The sequence below is a fragment of the Pteropus medius genome, unplaced genomic scaffold (assembly GCF_902729225.1).
Source record: "Pteropus medius unplaced genomic scaffold, Ma_sr-lr_union100, whole genome shotgun sequence".
In the NCBI taxonomy this organism is placed as follows: Eukaryota; Metazoa; Chordata; class Mammalia; order Chiroptera; family Pteropodidae; genus Pteropus; species Pteropus medius.
The window spans coordinates 2,021,254-2,043,340 of NW_024344377.1; the positions used below are offsets into that span (position 1 = coordinate 2,021,254).

Consider the following 22,087-nt stretch of genomic DNA (forward strand, 5'->3'; position numbering starts at 1 on the left):
CTCCACCGCACTTTCTCACCTGAAGAGCAGTGAAGAAGCAGAAGGCTTCCCGGATGCTTCGAGAGAAATGACTCAGATGCATTAATGAAAGAGTCCTCAGCACGTTCTCTAAGCTGTTCTGTGGGCCTCGTGGTCAAGTACATATCGCATGCAATGGATGTGTGAAAGGCAGATGCTTCAGCAAAAGTTCTTTTGAACAAGAGGGAACATCAGAAATCAAAGAATTTCAGAAGGCACAGTCCCTCTAGTCTGTAGACGAGACCAACATATAAACCAAATTCCAATGAGCCAGTGTTACCCGATGCTCAGTGGTCTGGGGAGACCAGCAGAATAGATGTTTGCTTGGGAATTTAATTAGATCAAGATGGTTGGTATGCTCCTTAAGCATTTAAAATTACAAAGATATTTTCCCTCAGTTATCTGTAAGGGGAGCCATGAACCTATCAAAATGTGTGATAGAAAAGCTACGTGTGTCATTTTAAACTAGTTCAAACCAGCTACGCTCCTCCCTGCTCTGAGCTCCTGGCTAGTAGCTGTCATCCAGCCTTGATGTGAGACAAGCAGGTGGATAAGAAAGACATCATCTCGTTAGGACCTGCAGGAACAGGCAGGCAGCACGCCTGCTATCAGCACGTATCTCCTGGGCGAGCTCAGGCTCCAGCACGAAGCAGCATCTTAGATGAGCTTTTTCATTTCAACACCCCTTTTTTTTGAAAGGTTAGAATTTAATCCTCTCCCAGGATGCAGTTATTTCAATTGCCACTGATCCTTCCCATAAACGAGACAGGGTTTCATTTTTTCTTGTTACTGAGGTGTCTAATTTTATGAAAGCCTTCTTCAACAATGTAATAATTTATTGTAGCAACAGGATGGCTACGTGTAATGACTCGTCTACTTTCTAATAATTTTCTAAAGGAGTCTCCGCCCCTCACCACTGAGAAACTGTACAAGCCTTTCTATGTGGGTTTCATTAAGACCGTTTGAAGTCGTGATGGAAAGATCATTATGATGTTTTCGAAAGATAGTGGTTTTAAAAAGAGTTGTGCTTGGGAGACTTTCAAAGCTTCATCGTCTTAATTCTTGTTCTCTGCTCCTCTTTCAGAGTTATGATCTGGGTATGCAGTAATTGGTATCATTTTCCTTCTAATCCCACCCCCAAATTTTATTGTTCTCATTGCTCCTACTTTTCTTCTGAAATGACACATGTAATCAGACATTAAAAAAATAAACCAGAGCCTAGCATCTTCTAAGGAATCCAGAACCAATGTAAACATGGCCGCACCTGCTTGCACCAAAAAAAAAAAAAATGAGGTTATTACACCTTCACACAGGGCGAGACTGAGGCAGAGGACCTACGATAAGCAGTCTAGCTTCGTCATTTCTTAGTCGTGACATGGCCATGCCAAGGCAGGGCCAGTGTGGTCATACTCCAGACACAAGTTAGTCAAACATTCGAAGGCGTGTCCCCAGCTCCAAAGGATGAGGACGGAGGGGAAGAAGGACAAGGGAGGCCCATTGTGAACCTCAAAGATAGGACCGGGGCTTTCTGCTAAGGTGGAGGATGGGGCAGGCGAGTTGGAGCCGAGCAGTTTGAGAAACAAAGAAATAATTCTCACAAGTTCTTAAACTTGGCCTTGATTTATAAAGAAGTGTGATATATGCATTTCATTCTGTGACTGAAACTCCTAAAGCTTCCATTTTACAGAGAAGTTAAGTCAGGACCCAAAGATGTCAATTAACTTGTCCAAGCTCATAAGGAAAGGCCACGAATTAGAATGAAAGTCGTGAGGTTCCTGCCCTTGGCTTCACCAGTGGAGTCTTTCTGCCCGTCCTGGTTGGTTTAGGGGAAGAAGCATGGTTGGCGTGCGTTCTACGAATCAGGGCTCTCTTCTGCCCTGTTGGGCACTGTGTTCATCACATCCAGGTGTCCTATAGCGAACACTCTTGGTTGAGCCACGTTTCAAACCCATTCAGGGTACATTATCTTATAGGTTTAACTTAGACCTAGGACTTTTGATAGTGGAATAGACATCATTCCCTTCGCCATTTTTTAAAAGGGGCAAAGGGTGATAGCAACACGGGGGGACACCGTACAAGAAATCAGCCTTTTCTAGAAGAACAAAGTTTTTGACAAAGTCAGAAGAATCACAGAGATTACAGGGACCTTCGCTTCCAGCCGCGCAGGGATGTTTTTAAAATTGCAAGTAGGAGATTGTCGCAGGAAAACAATGGCTGAGGGAGACTGTGTCTCACCATGTGAGCTCCTTACAAGTGCCTCGCGCCCTTTCCGGCAGACACACCGTCGTAGATGCAGCGAAACCCGCTCACCTCAGCCCGATTCCCCGCTTCGAACTCCCTTCTGAGTGGTCGTTTCATTTGGACGAGCATCCCGGCCGGGCACAGAGCCGCTTTCCGACCCATCGTTTTGCGGTCTGCTTTTAGGGCCCGCCACCTCCCCATCCGAACTCAGTGCCCAGCGTGGCGGCCTGGGATCGTCCCCCGCTGGACTGGGGGCCAGACGCTTTCCCATGTGGAGCACTGGGACTTTCCACCTCAGTACTTTCCTTATTGCAGATGATAGGATGTGGAAAGAATTTTTTGAATGAGAGCTCGAGAGAGAAGTAAAAGGTACTTTGTCGTGCAGTGTTATTTCGCTCTTTAAAACACACACTCTCCGACGCACACAGCGGACCGTTCTAGAAACACGTGAGCTCGAGTCATCGCCAAGGGCTCTGCTGTTAGCCTTTCCTACCCGAAAGGGACCGCTCGTTAATAGTTGCATTCATGGAAGTTAAAATTAAATTTCTGTGTGTTGATGTAAAGCCAGTTTTCCCCTCAGGGCTATTTATTTTAGAAATCTAAAATAGCAAGGGGTCCACAGCCTAGGCGGGAAAGTCGGCGAACTGGGGTCTGTGCTCCAAGCAAAGCCTCCTTGGTGCATGTCCCTGCGGTTCAGTGCCGTCCAGGGCACTTCCCCATCCACACGTGGCCAGCTCAGGCAGTTCTCAGACCCACCTACGAGAGTGGTCGTTTGGGGCTTTCACGCCTGGAGGTGAAGGCTGTCGTCAAATGCCGCTAAGGGGGAGGGAGCGGGTGGTCCTGCCCCTTCGGGATTGATGCTGTGCTTGGAAAAAAAAAAACGATTTTTTTTTAAATTAAACAGTTTTAAAAAATTAAAAGGAAAAATTAAAAAGTAAAAGAGGAGGAAGCCATTTCTCATAATGCCAACAAATAAAGCTAGGAGATGCACACGTATGCTTATAAATGTAAAGGTTTCAAACGTAAATGTTTAATAATAGGAGGAAGCAGAAGACAGTGATAATAGTAAGTGGTCGTAGTGAGTAGTAGAAGAAGCTATTGTCTCGTCAGTTCCCTTGGTTGGAGTAAAGGAATAAACAAGACTCCTTAAGACACCTTTGAAAAATCCAGTCCTTTTAGTTATGGGATAAATGGCGTAAGTGGTGTGGGAAGCAGGGTGGGTGTCACACAGCCCCCTCCTGTGCAGCCCCAGCCGACCCCCCACGTAGATTCAGGATGCCTTTCAGGCTTATTCCCACTCGATTTCCACACTTGGACTTTTGACTTTTTACCCGGAAGCATCCTGTACAGATAATGAGACTCGCTCCTCTCCCTGCTCAGAATCAAGTCATATTGATTTTTCCTTTTGCAAATATTAGTTAAGAAATTTAACAGAGGAACTATTGGGTATCAGGCAGCATGAGAAGAAAATATTGATGAGCAAGTGTCAAGTGATCTCCTGTTGGAGAGAAGTGCGTTTCAATTTTTTTTTTTTTTTTAAGAATGTATCGCATTTGGATGGTCCTCCCAGTAACCAGACGCCATCCACCTGTCGATCGTTGTACTCAATTGGCTTAGAGTGTGGAATGCTGCGTTATCGCCCGTGGCTTCTCCCCAGACTCCTCTAGCGATGCACGCACGTCGGGGAATGGCCTTTGCGCTCCTTGCCCGGGCAAGGTATGCATGACGGAGAAAGACCCTCCTGAGGTGTCTGCCTCCTCAGAACCCAGGTTTGCTGTCTGTGTTTTATCCAGGACTCTTGAGCTGGGAGAGAGAGACGAGGCCCTCATGGCGGCTGAGTTTTCCCTTCCTTTGTGCCTCATTTGGGATCCATGAGTAACCAGCACATTCCTCCGCTGCTATAGGCAGATCGAACCGAGTTGGAGCTGTAAAAGCAAGACCATAAATCAGCTCTGTTACAAAGGCAGAGTTCTTGAAAGCCCCTAAAAACCCGACGTGCATTCCTCCTAGTTAATGAACAACGAGGTAGAGCCGATGCTGCTGGTCTGGTGGAGGCCAAGTTAGAACCAGAAGATGGATATGTGGAAATCGATCACCCAGAAACATCTAAGCCACCCCCAAGAAACACGCCCAACTTCAAAGGCCTCCTGTGCCTTTTCCTATACAATGCATGGCTGGCCGAGTACCTCATATAAAAAAGCAGCTGGGGCTTCTATGAAACCAGCTGTTAGAGCACATTTCCCGCGTACTCTACCAAAGGGGACTTTGTCTGAAGAGCTGTCTTTAAATCCTCCCCTTCAAGCGTTGTTCTGATTCCCCGTGACACGATGGGGAGCTGGGGACGGCCTCCTCTTCTCAGAGTTTGGAGACCCTGAAGTTCTCTCGCTTGCTCATTCGCTGTGACTCCCAGGCGTGTCCCTGACAATTCATTTCCTTCTTGAGGCGTCCAGGTGGGGTGAGACCCCCCACAGGCTTTCATGAGAGATGAAACCCAAATAGATTCTTGCTGATGGATTGAAACTCTGTAGGAATTTTTCTTTCCTACGAGATAATATGCTCCAAGGCTCTGAAACAGAAAAAAGAGAAAAAAAAATCAAAGATCAAAAACTGTGTATAATTCTGGTTTATTGGTTTTTTCTTATCACGTATTTTGTGGGCTTATATATGAACCATGTGACTTTAAATCCTTTCACTCTTCTTTTTAGAATGAATCCTTTTGCACTAATTAACGTCCGGGCATACCACACTAGTCCCTCAATGGCATTGGTACCCTGGGGTCCACATAGATTTTTTTGGCTCTTCAGGAAAACAAAAACAACTCCCCCCAAAATATGTATCACTCTTGAGAAATAGTACATGCCTAGAGCGATACTGATTTGATAACTTGAAGACAACGTGATCAATCGCCTTGCTTTTTAAAACGCATAACCCTCACCGCACTCTGCCGCTTAGTAGAATACTACGCATTTCCTCGGTTCCCCGCAGAAGGCGCCCTCTGCAGCAGGTCTGTGTGGCAGGTGACGTGCATGGCGAAGGTCTCTCGTCGTCGTCAGCTTCGAGCCGCACCGTGTCTGTTTGTGCCACAGCCAGACCAGCACGTCTGGACGGTTGGGACCAGCGTAGCCACCACCGCTGCTGTGGGCTGTTCCCCGAGCTGCTTGGGCTTGACTCTCAGAGCAAACGTCCAGGGATGGGGTTTAGTGCTGCAAACCGCCCCTGGAGGTCATATGCCCAGTTCTGTGTGCATGGAGATTTCTCTTGGTGGGGAGCGGGCTAATAGTTCTCAGTGGATTCTCGGAGGGGTCCGAGACCCGCCAGTTCCAAGTGGTTTCCTATCTCCAATTACCTTCTCTTTCCGGGTCATCCCGCGTATTACATTAGCATCATCTATCTACAACCTGATTTTCATGTCTCATGCCATAAGCGAAGCCTGCCACGCTGCCTGTTACCTGCAGGATAATGTCTGCTCTTGTCCTTGCCACCTTCCGAGTTCCATCTCCCGTGGTCCTTCTCTGCACCGGTTCTTCCGGAAGATTCTACGTATTATCTCCCCAACGTGCTGTGCTTATTTGCATCCTCCCATGCCTTGTCTCGTTCCTTCCCCACGTCCTTATTTTTCAACTCCTTGAAAGTCAAACTTTCCCATTAAGACTTTCTTCTATCAACCAACGTCCACAAGCGTCTATGCACACTTCGTCTCTTAAGCCTCAGCTCCCCGTCACGATGTTATTTCATATAATTAACTTTTCATGTATATGTTTTGCCATCTGAACTGGATTGTGAATTTCTTGAAGACAAAGCTTCATTCATTCATTCATTCATGCATGCATGCATGCATTTGTGCAGCAGACATTTATTCGGTGTCTTCTATTCGTGTGGCACTGAGCCTGGCGCTGGGTTTGGGCCCCCTCTACACCTGGGCCAATTCTACACACAGAGAACATATTCGATGAACATTGAATGAATGAATGAATGAATGAGTGAGTGAGTGAATGAATGAATGAATTTGGGCTAAATCAAGCCATTTCAGGAGCGCTTGAGAACCTCTGAAATGAATGCACAGCCACGGTTTCTCCAGGATTCTGGAGCCAAAGCACAACATCGAGGCAACATGGTGCTTAAAATGTAACCTTCTGGAAAGGCTCAGTAAGTCGCAAGCAACAGTTTCTTCCCATATCCAGGGATGTGGATGCTTTCTGCTGACTCTGCAGGACTCATGGCAGGTTCCTGGCTTTGCTGGCTCTCCTTGGCATTTCCTTTCTCGGGGATGGCTGAGTGAGAACGGGATCAAAGTCCACCCTTTCATCAGAGCTCGTAACCTACAGTGGGGAAAGAAAAAGAAAACACCAGTCCTTCCTACGCAGCAGAGCTTTCGCGCGTTCTTGCCCCTCAGGGTCAGCAGCTAAACTGATGTTTGTTGTGACAGTGTCCTTCCTAAGAAGCCCACCCCTGGGAATGGGGGATGGTGGGGAGTGGCGTCTATGTGGGCAGTGGGTCGAGTTCGCATACCATTGGGTGGGCCCAGGAACCGGGTGCTGGGTGCACGTGGCTTTTAGAGATTGCTGTGAAAGCCCCCGCCTGTTTATCTTGGCTCCGTGAGCTGGCCAGGCCATTTGCTTGGTTTCCTCGGTCTTACATCTTGGTTTGGGTCAGGCTCTGCTGCTCTGGCTACACTGGTCCTTCAAAGGAGAGGGAACATAGCTCCAGAGACTTACGGGAGGTGGCAAGGCTAAGTAAGCTCTGAAAGCCACATCCCGGAGGCTTGGGGACTGGCCTCATCGCCCAGGATTCCGTTCTCTGCTGCAAACCCGTGCTGGCTCCGCTCAGAAGGCCCCACAGTCTGCTGTTTTTCCTTCCACCTCCTGCTCTCTCCTGCCAGTACAAATAAGAGAGAGAACCAACTCTGGTGCTGGACTTCCCTCTCGTTACCTTCGTGTGTGCTGGAAGAGGCTGCGTGTATGCATTTCAGCGTATCCTTTACACCTTAGGCTTGATTTCTCTTGATTTTTTTGCAGAAGTCCCCTGCAGAGGTCCTGCACTACTACCTTCAAAACACACTGTAACACTGTTTGATCGGGACCACTGACTACGTATTCCATGCTGGAACAGGGGAAAAGTTATCTTTTACTCATTAGAAGATGGATCCATGGGAATATATGGTCAGCTACCTTTTATAATTTTATCGTGATAAAATAGTATATTATAAAATTTCTTACCTTAACCATTTAAACTGTACAATTCAGTGGCATTTAGTACATTCACGAGGTCGTGCAGCCATTCCCATGATTTAGTTCCAGAACACATTAATCACCCCTCAAAGAAGCTCGTACCCATCAGCAGTCACCCCACAGCCTCTCTCCCAACTCCTGGCGACCGCTAATCGGCTTTCTGTCTCTACGAATTTCCCGATTCTGGATATTTCATATCAATGGAATCCGACAATATGTAGCCTTCACATCTGGCTCCCCTCCCTCAGCACAGTGTTCCCAGGGTTTATCCATGTCGCCGCATGCATCGGAATTTAATGGCTCAAGAATTGTCCTGTGTTTGGGGGTCGAAGTTATTTTCCTTCACTTGAACCTCTATTCCTACCCCCGCCTTCGCTCCGGTTCAAGACCTTCCGAGGTCTTGACTCATCAGACTTTGATTCCTCCTGCCCTGGTCCCCTGCAGTCTGTCCAGCAGCCCTGAGAACCGCCTGCACCAGGGTCCCCCGAAGGGCTGGTTGGAATGGCAGCTTCCCAGCCCCACTGCGCGTCTGCTAAGCCAGGCTCTCGGGACAGAGCTAGGGAACCTGCATTCCAGACCAGCTCCCCGGACTCTGACGTGCATGCCTGTGAGCGCCAGGGCAGTGACACGGGGCTGACACACTCCTCAAACCCCAGCCCTAGGACTTCTTAGTCAACTCTCTGTGCTGGCTTTTATCTCTGTCTACAACGCCCTCAAAGCTGCATCTCCTATAATTCCCAAAATCTTCCTCGACGCTTGGCCAGAAATCATTGTTAAACAAAAATTTTAACTTCCAGGACTGAATGTCTTTATTTATTTATTTGTTTGTTTATTATGTTTTGGAATATTTATTTATTTATTATTATTATTTTTTTTTAGGTAAGGCAACCCTTGGTTGACCTCACAGACTGCAAGGACCTTGTCAGTTTACAATCCCTTATTTTTTTATTTTTTACGCCTACAGCGCCTGGTCTTCCTAGGTGGTCTCCCATCCAAGTACTAACCAGGCCTGACCCTGCTTAGCTTCCAAGATCAGAGGGGATCGGGCTTGTTCAGGGTGGCATGGCCGTAGAGTTGAACGTCTTTTTAAATGAAAGGGTTTATTAGGCCATTGCTAGGAAAGAAAGAAGACTGGTCTTAGAGCATGGAGTCCAGATCGCCAACGGCAGGTCTAGGTAGGAGAGACAGATGTGTCTGTCCTCCTGGAGTTTTGCAAGTGTTTTTCTACATCAGGTACCGGGAGAAAGATGGAAGCCTTCTGACAGGATTCACATTAGCTGCAGATAGAGGGGAGGGGAGACAGCGAAGCGCAGCTCGTCCTGGGGGAGATGCAGCCGAGCCCACAGCAGTCTGAAACTCTGGGGCGAACTAAACAGGAAGCAGAGGCTCCTGGGGCCAGACAGCGCCTGGCGATGCTCTTTTTAGAGAATCTCAGAAATAGCCTCCTGGACGTTAATTTAATAATTCCAGCATTCACTCATGGGTGTGAGCAGTCTTTTGTTGGTTTTGCACTGCGGTCGTTAACAGATTAACCCTTTCTGTCTCTTGCCTCCGTTCTCTGGCCCGCTGTCATTTAATTTAGGACATCTCTGGATTTTCTCCTTGTCACCATCTTTCCCAGACCAGGAGCTCCCTGAAAACAGGGTCTAGCCTTTTCTTTGCATCCCTCGAATAATTTCCATTCTCGGAATAAGGATATTCATGGAGCACTTCCATGCAGGCACTGTCCTAGGCACTTATAATTAATCAACTAATTTAATCTTCACCATATAAGCGAAGGCGATGTCATCATCCCCAAGTATCTGGAGGAACCACCTTTTCCAGGAAGTGCCAGTGTCTCTGCTCAGTGACAGACAGAAATTGGCCCCCACCTGTCTCATGGAAGGGTGCACAAGTGAGTGAATTTGGTGAAAAAGGCTGTCCTAAAGTCATGGGGAATAAAAAAGTGTCAGATGGTGCTGGTCAGATAATCATCATTTTAAAACACTTATTAGTAGCTTCTAAAGAAAATACGTGTCCATGGCAGAGGACCCTCCTCTGTGCCCCCGTGATGCTCCCCCGCGAGTGCCCGGGTGAGGTCCTCTGTGCTTGAGGCTTCCTCCTCGGTGTACATCTTCACTTCCCGCCTCACTTCGTTACTTTTCTCAGTCGTCCTGAAGTCACATGTGCCATTCACTGTAACAAAGGCAAAGGTAATTCATGTGCTTGAGCTCCACGCGCCACATGGCCCACAGAGCTCCTGTCCAGAGGGGTAGGATGGGCCTCAGCCAAGAGAGTAAAGCTTTGGAGAGAAATTGTAGGTTTCCTTACCATGTAACCAGCAATCCCACTCCCAGGTACCCACCTACCCAGAGGAAATGAAAACAGGGGCACAGGCAGATCCTTGCCCGTCTGTGTTCCTATCCGCAGCATTATGCACAGTAGCCGAAGGTGGAAACAACCTATTGTCCGCCGATAGATGAATGGATGACACAGTGTGGTCCATCCATAGGGCGGAATATTATTCAGCCTTAAAAGGAAGTACTGGGTACATGCTCCCGAGTGGGTGAATTTTGGAAATATTACGCTCATTGAAATAAACCAGACACACAAGGACAAATATTGTATGGCTGCACCTTGGCTTCGCCTATATGAAATATCTAGAGTAGGTCCATTCATAGACACAGAAAGTAGACTGCAGATGACCAGGGGCTGGTGGGAGGGTGGAACAGGGAGTTACTGCTTGATGGGTACAGAGTTTCCGTTTGAGGCGATGAAAAAAATTAGGTAATAATGGTGATGTTTGCACAGCATCATGGATGTAATTAATGCCACTGAATTGTATATTTAAAATTGTTTAAAAGGGTAAACTTTATGTTATGTATATTTTACCACAATAAAAAACAAACAAAAAAAACCCCAAAAACCTCAGCTTTCCTTTTCAACTACTAAAGTAAAACAGAGAACTGTGGATTTGCCAGATTCTGCTGCGGAATCTGGGAGTCTTAGGTCCCCCTTGAATTGGGTCTAGCACGAGCTCCGTTGAGCACATAAGCTGTTTAGTCTCCTGTTTTCCTGCCCCAGCTGCTGTGGGGTGGGTGGAAGTTAGGGTGGAGGGGGGGATTTCTAGCTTTTCTGGATTTCTTTGAAGGGCCCCAGGCGGGGAGTAGCCCGGCAGACGCTCAGCCTAGTCAGCAGGTGTGCCCTCCCATCCAGGGTCAGTGTTCTGGCTGATTGTCCTGTGAGGGCCACTAAAAAGGATGCCCATTTTATTGTCTGAAAGTCCCCAGTAACATTCTGCCTGTGTCCTTCTCAGGCCCCATGGGGTTTCTAACTGGAAACAAGGAGGTATTGAATAAACATGCAGACTCACCCCCAGCCTTGCAGACATTGCCTATGGCGACTCTATAGACCTGGCATGGTTTGGTCTTGCTAATCCCACCAGAGAGGAGGGCAGGGCCCAGGCGGGTGATGGGTCGATGGTTCTCAAATACAACCACTATGCAGAGCATGTGGTTAATAATCTTCAATCGGCTCCAGTTTATTTGCATCTCAAATCAATTTTACTCGCGGAAAGCATCCCCCTATCAATTAAATGCTCTGTCAAAGACTTCTGGGCTGCCCCAAAGCCTCAAGCACCCGAGACTGTCTGAGAAAACCTTAGCACTAGCTTAGCGCTCCTGAAAAGTCATAGGCAGGTGTCTCGTTTACTTTGATTTTCGTTATTAATTTTTTAAACAAGCATGCAGATTTATTATGTGCCGGGCTGTTCCAAGCTCTTTACCAATATTGCTTTATGGAGTCCTCCCAATGATCCCGTGAGGTGGGCTGTGTGACCTGCACAAGCCACTCTGCGGGCGATGCACAGACTGCAAGGATGCGTCCTCGCGGGGCGGGGAGCCCAGTCTTCATGAGGGTCAGCAGCCCGCTCCCCCCGTTCATATGTCATGCGAGGCCTGGGACAGGCCACGAGAGCACAGGCAGGAACAGCCCCGCCGCCTGGCTCTGTGGCGACCTCCCCATCCCCCTGTCGGCCTGCTCTCTGTGGCTTCGGGGGTAACCCAGGGTAAGAGAGAGGGGTCCACCCGCCTCGGGGGCCTCTCCTGGGAATAGATGGCAGAAGGGAGGAGAGATTTTCTGAACCACCACCTCGTCGATACCATAAACGTGAGCGTCGAATCATTTCTAAGAGCAGTGCTGAGGTTCCTGGCAACACCGTTCCTGAGAGCCATTTCCAGAGGTGACTGAAGTGCCATTGTTCGGATCCGAGTCAGGCCTGTGGATTGTCCCCGCGTCAGCTTCCTGGTTTTGATGCTGAACTTCAGTGACGCAAGATGTTATCGTGGGGGCACTGGGTGAAGGCCCTCTCTGCACTGCTGTTGCAACTTCCTGTGGATCTATAATTATTTCGAAGTGAAAAGCTTTTCAAAGTGCCATTGTTTAAGAAGCCAGGGAACTGTCGCTCCTTGCTGCGTGTCTCCCTGTGCTCACTCTCGGGCGGCTGACTTCTATGGGGGGACCTCTCGTCCGTTTTGAGGCCGTGCCTGTCTCTTTCAGAGGCTGAGCCCCCTCTTGGCGCTGGCCCCCTTTCCCCTCGACTGGGGGTTCTCTTTTCTGCTCTGGAGCTCGGACATTTTAAGCTGCTTCTTTGGGAGCCTGCTGCACTTACTCATCAACCTCAGGCGCATTCAGCCCTGAGGCGCCCACCAGCACCCCAGCACTAAGCCTGCCTCCCCTGGCCCCTGCAGCTTCTCCCGCCGCTGGGCGCTTCCCATGAGCTGTCTCATTCAGTTCTCTCAACACCAAGGAAGGAGTTTGACTGGAGGAAGTGGGTGTCCGTGGCGGGGAGGGTGCACCCCGGGTGGAGGGAACCGTGGAGGCGAAGGCTCAGAGGTGGGGACCCCGTGGGCTGGCGTGAACCGGAGCGAGACCAGAGCAGAGAGGCGCGGGGTACACTGAGGTCGGACCCTCCTGCGGAGGGCGGGGGTGTGGCGAGGCATTGGAGACCCAGAGTGACAACGGCCCCGTAGGAAATGTGAGAATGAAGTTCTCGGGTGAAAGTTGCCGTCTTTCTTCGAGCTCTAAACACAGAGGGCTGTCACCTCCGTGGAATATCTCCTCTTCGTGTGGCCAGGCCTCAGGGGGTCATGTGCTGCCCTAACCTTACAGCCTTTCACCACTCGAGGCTCTGGCTCCTCATCCGTGTCTCTGCCCACGGCCTGGCCTTTGGGCCCCTTCAAGGCACCACGAAACAGGACGGCTCGTTATGACACCACTGGACCCGCAGAGCAGAAGTCCCGTGTGGATGGGGCTGGACTAGGGTGCCTCGGCGTTCGGAGGTGATTTGTCACAGAGGCGATTTGTCGCAGTCACTTCTGGGTTAGCCCTTCCCCACCCCAGAGGTCAAGGAGGTGTGCCTGGAATTCCAGAGCGGCTGGGGATTAGGGGGTGCCGCGTTCACATCCTGGGGCGTTCCCGCTCTCCCACGCCCCTCGGACTCGTCCTCAGAGTTCAGTGCTTGCTGTTGTCTTGGAAAACCAACCGGACGTCTCAAGTCCCTGTGACTGCATCCTCCTTCCTTCTGAGGGGCCGGGGTAACTCTCTACCCAAAGGGACTGCAGCCTGGGCATCCCTCACCCCAGCGGCCCACTCTCTTCTCCACTTGCAGCCCGTTTCCCTGTCTTTGTCTTTTCTGGGCTCTTTGATCCATCAATCATGCGTTTCCTCCACCCCTATCTCTGGCCTGTTCTGTGGTTTGTGATGCCACCGCAGAGATGGCCCAGCAGCTTTCCACACTTCTGGTTTGGGCCTCCAGTCTGAGCTGTGCGTCCGAGGGTGAAGGTTAGGCTCCTCCCCGCCCACCCCCGAAGATTCCCCCATCTTGGGCAGTAAGCACCCTGAGTGGAGGGACCGCAGGATTCGCCCGACACATCAGGGCCTGCATCCGGGACTGCCCTTAGCTGGTCACCGCAGGCCTTGCTCCAACACGCCCCTGCGTCCTGGTGGACACAGGCCACTAGAGAGCTGGCCATGTCCCCCTAGGACCAGGGGACACTCGGGGTTAATACAGGCCTTGTGGCCCCAGGAATCTGAAGGAGAGGAGAAGCCGGGCCTTTATCCAAGCAGCGCAGCTTCACTTAGGAAGCGGGGAGAGGAGGGAAGGGCCGCGCTGCGCCTTCGGGCGAGCAGGCGCCGGGCGGTGTCCCCGGCGACCCGGCAGCCCCCGTGCCGCGACCCTGTCCGACGCTGCTCGGCAGCGGCAGCAACGCCGCGTCGGGTGACACCAGGTGCCAAGTGCGCACCAGCGCGCAGCTTATCCTCACCGCAAACCCATTTTACAGACGGGGAAACCGAGGCACAGAGCGGCGAAAGCTGATTCAGCCACGAGGGGGTTCGAACCTGCGCCGTCTGGCTCCAAGGTCGCCCCTCTTAACCGCTAGGTTAATCACTTAGTAAGCGCAAAGCATCCGCTCAGCCTCTATCAGGTGCCAGGCACTGCTCGTTGTCTATTTTTTAATTTTAATTTTTTTTTTTTTAATCACGCCGTTTAACTCTCACACTCTCGTGGGGAAAAGTGTTTCTATATCTGTTTCACGGGTGCAGAGGCCGAGGCCCGGAGAAGTCGGCCAGCAGCGTCAGGGATGAGCCTCGGGCTTCGATGCTTGCGTCTGCTGCTCCTTATTTTGGGGTTACCCAGGTGGAAGAAGGGAGGCCGTGAAACGCAGGCTCCCCCTCTGTCCAGCAGCACTGGACCCGTAACGGCCCTGACCCGCCTTCTGAGAGCAGACATGCAGGTGTCGCTGGCCTGAGTCCTGCCCGTCTGGAAGGTGAAGGATGATGTCGAGCAGGATGGAAAGTGTGCCGTTCCTTTCCGCTGTTGTCCACGAGCAGCTATTTACGTACCATTTTGGGGACATAGTTTTCTGTGCATTGGCTGGTGAGTCTTCGCTCTCGGCTTTTTGGATCTCCGGGCTGAGGGAACTCGGACTGGCCATTCACAGTTCCTAACGCTGCAGACTCGCTGCTCAGGGCCCGTGTTAAGGAGGGCTCGAGGAGGTTGGCAGAAGCCCTCTGGGTTAGCAGACCGTACTCAGAGGAGCAGGGAGGAGTGACCTCTGGCAGGACTGGAAAAGTGGCAGCTTGCGTTCCATGGAGGAAAATTATTTCCACTGGCCTGGGCATCTCTTAAATGCCCTCACATAATACTAACAAAAACAGCTGCTGATTGTTTTTGAGGCTCCGCCATGTGGCAGGCAGTATGCGAAGCACATTGAATGCATTATTTCCTTTGATCCACACAGCATCCTGTGAGGTCAGTCCATTGTTGCTCCTGTTCTACAGATGAGGAAACCAAGACGCAGACAGGTCACTAAGGAGTCCGCGGTCACACAGCAGCGGTTGGGGTTTGAACCCAGGCCGTAACTTTCATGCTGTACAGCCTTCCACGTGGCTAGTAAGAGCTTCTCGGGCTGGTGAGTCTAAGAGTAGCCTTGACCTTGGGGTCTGAGCATTTTGAAGAACTCAGCCAGGAAGAACATCCCGATTTCTCTACAATCACAGTCCCCCTCGCCAGTGATGTCATTCAAAGGGGCAGTTTCACGTAGCTCTGTGACTGCAAAACTATCGAATTAGCGATGGTGAGAAGCCCCATGGCTCAGGGCTCAGATCCCGCCACTCCCTAAGACCTGTTTTTGCAGGAGCAGGCTGGGAGCTTGGCTGTCCTATAAAAGTTAAGAGATCCCCATAAAGCCGGGCCTGTTTTCAACCTTCGGGTTTCCTGGTGCCCTTCCAAAGCAGCTTGTGAATTCCTACCTTCTCCTGCAGCCTGCTTGGGGAGGGGAGCCAGCAGCTCTCGGGGCGGAGAGAGAGGGCCCCTGCACCAGCCTCCGCCTTGGGCCACGTCCCGGAGACTTTCTGACTCCGCCCAAGTCCCATGGTGACTCAAGGTTTCACTCAGCCCGGCATGGGGCACGTCCCTGGACTGAGGGGCTGTTTCTGCCACAGGCTCCTGGCCCCCTGGGACAACCTAGGAGCCCAGGGCAAGAGACTGTAGGTGCGTGTCTCGGGCCCAGATCTGTCTGCTGCTGGGAGCCCTTCTCTCCCTTTCAGACGTGTGCCTTACCTCGCCTGCCCACCTCAGGCTGGCATCAGCCACAGGGAAGAGATCGCCAAAGCTTTCATCTCGCTCTCTCCCGACACTGCCAGGCTGAGCGCTCATCTCGCTCTGGCTCGCCCTGAGCTGGGGTGGCCTGAGCTGGGGCGGGAAGTTGGCGTCAGGCGTCCATTCCTGCCCTGCGGGCTGTGTTCTGTGTCTATCTTAACTCACCGCCCTTGTGTACTAAATGACTGCAGATTCTCAGCTCCGAGAAAGCTGGCAGGAGGGGCGGTCAGTCTGCAGGCCACTGCAGTTCAGCTGGTAAAGGCACCCTCTGCTCTCAAAGTCACCAAAAGTGGCACATGTACGTGCGCGCATGTGTGCATGTGTATGTGCATGTGTGTGTCCTTGTGCGCGTGTGCACACTTTTGTATATGTATGTCCATGCACGTGTGTATGTGTGTAATGCGATCTTACGTAATGACGTCCCGCGCGCATGCTCAATGATGATGGCCGGCGTAATCTGATGATGATGATATCCGTAATGCGTGCGCGCATGGTAATACGCTGGCGTGTTATGGCAATAATGTCAGCGTAATCCATCTGCAGCCACCATGATGTAAGCTGCGTTTTTAATGCCGCGCTGCACGGTGTCCTGGAACAACTCTCGGCTTAAGCGTGTGTCCAAAATAACGTGATGACGTGTGTGTAAAAAAACCGGCGGCGGCTTTCGCGGCGTGTGTGTATGTGTATTGACCGTGATGTCCCCGTATTGCGCGGTAATAGGCATGATGACCTGCGCGTGATGGTACGGTAGTAATAATGGCGTTATTGATGATAACGTTGTGACCTTGATATGGAGTATTATGCGGCGGCGATCTCGTCAATGTCTCTGACCGATGACGTGTACCCGTATTATTATGACCATCGCCGTAATCCATTGTAACAACGTAATATTTTAAACTGTATGTTATGCGTTAACATGTCTGTTGATGATCTATGCTGACATTAATGGCGTGTGTTATTATTGCCAATATTGGTGCCCATCATAAATTACATGACGTGATACGCTCTCGGGCCTTGCCCAATCCGTACATATGCAAGCTTTGCGATAATGTTAATGCGCCCAGAATCCCACAGCAAACTCTAGAATCCACTATTCGTGGTATTGTGCGGCGCTTGCAGCGTGCATCACATGTCAATGATAATAGCGATGATGATAGTGTGTGTGTGCCTTATAGTGCAGCGTATTGTGTATTAATGTGGCGTGTGTGCATATATTAGCGCCCATGCCAGCAACAGCATGTGATGGAGTGTGTGGGGAAGCCGAGGCAGGATAAGAGAGGTGGATTCCACAGAACAGTCCCTCTCTCTCTCCCAAATGCACCTTCAGGAGGAATTCCGTAGTGAATGAAGCCAGGGTGTGTCCTCTCACTGCAAACAGTGAAGAACTAGGAGGGTGAATGAGTTGTCAGGCTTAGTCATGTAACGAAAGGTAGCTTTCAAGCAAACCGTGGCGTAAGAGGCCAGATCAGGCTGGCTCTGGACACCCCCGGCTCGCCGTTTCTGTTACTGGAGAAGGGTTAGCGGAGGGCCGAGGCCTCCCGATTTGTCCCACCTTCTGTCTCACTGCCCTGTGCCGGAACCATACTGACCCCTTGGCGGGTGCCCGCCCTGACCCATCCCTGCCCACCTCCATGCCTTTGCTCAGGCTGTTCCCACTTGGATGTCCTTCCCTCTGTCTCTGGATGTCCCCGAGTGGTCCACGTTTCAGTGCCCAGCCACCAGCCACCTCTCCCTCTAGGACAGCTCCCACATGGCTCAGGGAATGAGCAGATCTAAATGGGAAACGGGCAGGGGACCAATCCGACACCACGGGTGTGAGGAGCTATGGCAGATACAGCTCGTTCTCTGGTTTTGTCCAGGGAGGCACAAGCCCAGCTAATAAACTACAGTCCCGGGCTCCCTTGCAGCTAGGGGCAGCCACGTGTCCCAGTTCTGACCAGTATGGTGTAGACATAAGCTTGGGCGGGCCTTTCAGGGAATCTGTTTGAATGGGGGCAGAATCATGATACAGTGACTTTAATGATCAAAGTCACATATGGGGACAGCCGTAATCTTCCATATTAGAAGAACTGAAAGAGCCTGTGTCTCTAAGGGCTCTGTGAGGCAGCCCTACCTGCCCTGGACATGTTTTTGTGGGACCGATCCCCGAGGCCTGGGGCTTTTACAGTGTGGGAGGCGTTTGAGAAAAAGGACGCAAAATGTTGAGTAGAATGGCTAAAACTTGGGAGGGATCTGCAAGTTTAACCACAGTACCGTCAACACCCACCTCCTGTCACCTCCCCTGGGCAGCCTATCCTGTCCTCTCCTGGAGGCTGCTGCCATCACCCCCTCTGCCATCACTTTCCGTGCTTTGTTGCCATGGTTTGCTTACATGCCCCTTCCTCCCTGGTCTGTGGGTCCCTCGAGAATAACGACTCTGTCTTCTCTCTCGTTCCTTCGAAAATATTTATGGAGCAACGGCTGTCTTTCAGACACCGTACCCTGCAGTGGTGAGCATAACTGATGCTCCACAGAGGTCAGCTGAACTGAAGGACCCATTCGGCATCATGTAAGTCTCCTTGCAGGAATGTGTTGATTGGGATGGCCAGGGGGCTCTTTGTAGCGTGTAAATGCAGTTACCACATAAAACTCTTCAAGCTGTTTCTCCATCTATAAATTGAGAAGCATCCGCTCTATATGTAATTCTCGTCACGGAAAATTCCCGAAAGCGTATTCTGTCTGCCTTTGAATTCCTTCCCTGGGACAAGGGTGATACAAACCTGTGCATCTGATTGATCGCCTGTCAGGTGCATCTTACACCTGGGACAAGCTGGCTGGCACCATCTACTGCTAGGTGTCTGGCACTGGGAGCATGTAGGGTCGCAGGTCACCTGTCTCTGTGTTAGCTGGCCAGTCCGGTTCCCCCTAGTGACTCCTTAACTCTTATCCATGGCTTAATGGGGTACAGTTCAGTTCCTCCTCTGGGCCTGAGAAAGCCAGAAGCCCAGCCAGCCGAGACAGGAGAGGCAGGCAGTGGTCGCATGCTCAGCAAGGCTTCTCTTCCCATTAGCATCCCGGAGCTGGTTTCTGCTCAGGCACCGGGGACCCAGCAGGCAGATCACAGTCAGCTTGGCAGAGAGGCCGGCTTCGGTGGGAAAGGCTCAGCTTCCTTCTGAAAGAAAACCAGGTGTTCCCAGGGGAATTCAAGACATGATAAATGCTTCTTTGGCAGACAGCCTGCTGCAGAGGGGTGTGGTTGTTTTAGCGAAAGAGTCGCAATTAATAGATATTTCTTTGAACCCAGCCCAAGGGTCACAGGAGCCAGCTTTCATTAAAGGTCGTATTGACCCGGGTACTTGGCATTTCCTTGTTCGGGCCAGCTCAGAGCCACCAGGCGGCTGGAAGCTGAAGCAGCCCAGTGGCCCCCGGTCTGTTTCTGGTGGGCCTTACTCACCCCAAGGCGGAGGGACAGCAACATTTAGAGACCCACCGATGCCTTTTTCTTGGAAGATGCATTTCTAACTGAGCAATCTGAAGCCAGGAGGCCTCTTAGCTGCTTCATGCCTTCACGGCTGCAAACGTTCTGCACAGGAGACTCGAACGGGCTATTTTATGGCAGGATGAGGAGATGTTCCATGTCAGTCAGCAAGGACTCCCAAAGCTGGGGAGCGGGTGAGCAGGCCCAGGTCTGTCGCCTGTGGGGAGAGCAGGGGAGCCTCGGAAAATGGAAATGAAGGCTCTGCAGCAGGGCCGAGCACGGCGAGCGGGGGCCACAGCTTGGAGGGCGAGGGGCCATTGTAAGTCCTGCTCTTCAGAGCCATGGTGGACCCCGAGCTGACCAGCACAGACTGAGAAACGGCAGTGCCTTCAAGTGCTTCTTCATGGTGGAAAAAGACCCAGAACATCGGGCAAACTGAGGTTAACGCCCTTGCCCCGCCTGCTCCTCTGGCGGCCAGGTGGGAGCAGACTAAGAGCAGTGTCTCAGAAACCTCGACGATTTGGTTCATTCAATAGATGCTTGCCGTGGGCAGGGCCACCCTCTGGGGGCGGCCGGCCATCGTGGGAGAGTCAGGCCGGGCGGAGCCTTAGCAGCCGCAGCGAGCAGATGCCGTCTGCGTACCTTCCACCCCGCCCGCCCCTCTCCTTGTCCCCACAAATCTGTCATCAGATCAGCCACTTCTAACTCATATTTCGATCACACGACTCCCTCACTCGGAGCCTCTCCAAGGCTCCCCAATCCTGAATCCTGGTTTTCAAGGACCCATAGCATCCGACGCTACCTGCCTTTCCAACAGTCATCCCTCCACGAGCCTCTGCTCCTGGAGCTGCAATTGACCCAGAAACTCTGTCCTCCTGCCCTGGGGTCTCCTCTTGCCTTGGGATTTCTGTGGCACCCTCTCTGCCTGCGTGGTTCTCAGTCCGAGTGCATATTAGAACCCCCTGGGGGCTTTAGAAGAACACTGATGCCTCGGTCCCACTCCGAGGTTCTGACATAGGGTAGGTACAGCAGAGGGGGAGTTTTAAGAGCTCAGCTGGCGATCCTAATATGCAGCAGTGTCCTGAGAACATCTTTACGTCCTCAGTGATATCCCGCACCTCCAGCATTTACTGAACAGAATTATTGGAAATTGGAGGTGGAGGTGGTGAATAAGGTTATCGATCAGCACCGACCAATGAAAATATGCTTGGGTCTCCGGTGCCCGAGCAAATAGTATTGTTTCCATATGTAATCAATACAAAGATTATGAGATATTATACATTCTCTCTTTTTTCATATCAGCTCTTTGAAATCTGGTATGTATCTAACACGCTGACGGTACTCAGTTTGGACAAGCCACATTTCAAGTGCTCACTAGCCACATGTGGCTAGCGGCCGCCGCATTGGATGAGGTAGTTACGGACCAGTTGAGACCGAGGCATGCTGTTTCTGTGCCGAGCCGGCCTGGAGAGCATATGCACATAGTGCCGGCAGAAGGGAAGGTGGCTTCTGCAGCTGCGATGAGCGAGATCTAACACTCCACGACCCTCCCTTTCTAGTTAAATCACAGCATCTTCTTATCTTGCTTCACGGTCCTCCTCCTCCACCATCCCCAGCCCCTCTGGGCCCCACATCCAAAACAAATTTCCTCCCATCCTCAGCCTGCTATGGGCAGGCTTTCCCGCTCCCATCTGTGGACCTGCTGCCATCTCCTGTGCTGGTTGCTCTTTGGAGAGTTGGCTGCCAGTCCCCAAGGGAGGGAGGCTCGGGGGCAGGGTGGGCACCTGGCTGGGAGATCTGGGGGCAATCGGGAGAGATTTTGGAGCATGTTCTCTCTCCTTGCTCTCTCTTGCTTTCTTTCTGGGTCAGATGTTAATCCACCAAGCGTCCCCTTTCTCCACAGGTTTGGGGGCCCTCCCCAGCCTTTGAGAAGCCCCATAAGCTAAGCAGATCTCCAGGTGAGAGTCACCTGGCCCTTTGCCAACCTTCCCAGGGGCAAACCTTTGGTGGGGACATTTTGATGCCAAAATGTGCAGAGCTAGCAAGAACAGAACGATTATCAGGCCTTCCTGTCATCCCAGTTACTAACCACGTGACTCGGGCCCTTGAAGTCCCAGTGTGAGTTTCGACCCAGCTCTCTGCGACCACGAACTTGGTATTTCTGCAACTGCTTTCTCGCTCGCACGTACCATCACTGTGCTCTCGGTGACTGTCTTTTATTTCCAAAGGCAATTAATCTTTTTTCATGCATGTGGTCAGTGCCCAGTCTTTGTTGCTGTTTCGAATCTGTGAATCATTTGGGAGCATGTGTTACATTGGCTTTTATGTTCTAAATTTTTGCTGAAAACCGAGACAGCAAGAATGACTAATGAGAAATATATATATTTTTAAAGTGTTGTAATTAATTGTAGATGACCCAATTTCATGGTTCTGCAGCTCAGTCACAAAGATTTGTTGGGCGGCAGGCAACAGGGTATGCGATTGGTTCCTGGGGAGATGCTAAGGGACAGACAACATAGCCCCTGTTTAGTTGAGGAAATAAAACATATGTGCAGGTAGATAGAATGAAGGTGACAACATTGTATATGCTAAGTGGAAGTTCAGAGAAGTGCTACAGACCTAAATGCTACTGCGGGGGGCCATACGAGGAGGAGTGATCAGTTAAGGCTTCACAGAGGAGGTGGTTCTTGGGCCGAACAAAAAAGGGTAGGCTGGTCCTGGATACAGCGGCAGGGAGGCATCCGGTAATTCCGGCAGGAGGTCCTAAGGTTGAAAGCATGGCAAAGGGATGATTCTAGAATTCAAGAATATTAGGTTCTCTTTCCAGCTCTGCTGCTAACATCCTCTGATGACTTTGGTCAGTCACATAACTACTTCAAGACCCCTCCTACGACTGCCAGTACTTGTCACTGCCCTTCACCTGATCTACCGTTCAGGAAAGATCAGAGCTTAACCATTCATCTGTCATCCAGCCTTCCAAACATCTACCCACCCATCCATCCG

General features: G+C 51.0%; 1 protein-coding gene and 1 pseudogene across 1 annotated transcript in view; one reads left to right on the forward strand and one right to left on the reverse strand.

Annotated features, from left to right (window-relative positions):
* Positions 1 to 22,087, forward strand: part of ATE1 (arginyltransferase 1) — a 201,465-nt gene that overhangs the window by 173,768 nt on the left and 5,610 nt on the right. The gene's annotated exons all lie outside the window — the stretch shown is intronic.
* LOC120608910 (uncharacterized) lies at positions 8,443 to 8,561 on the reverse strand (annotated as a pseudogene).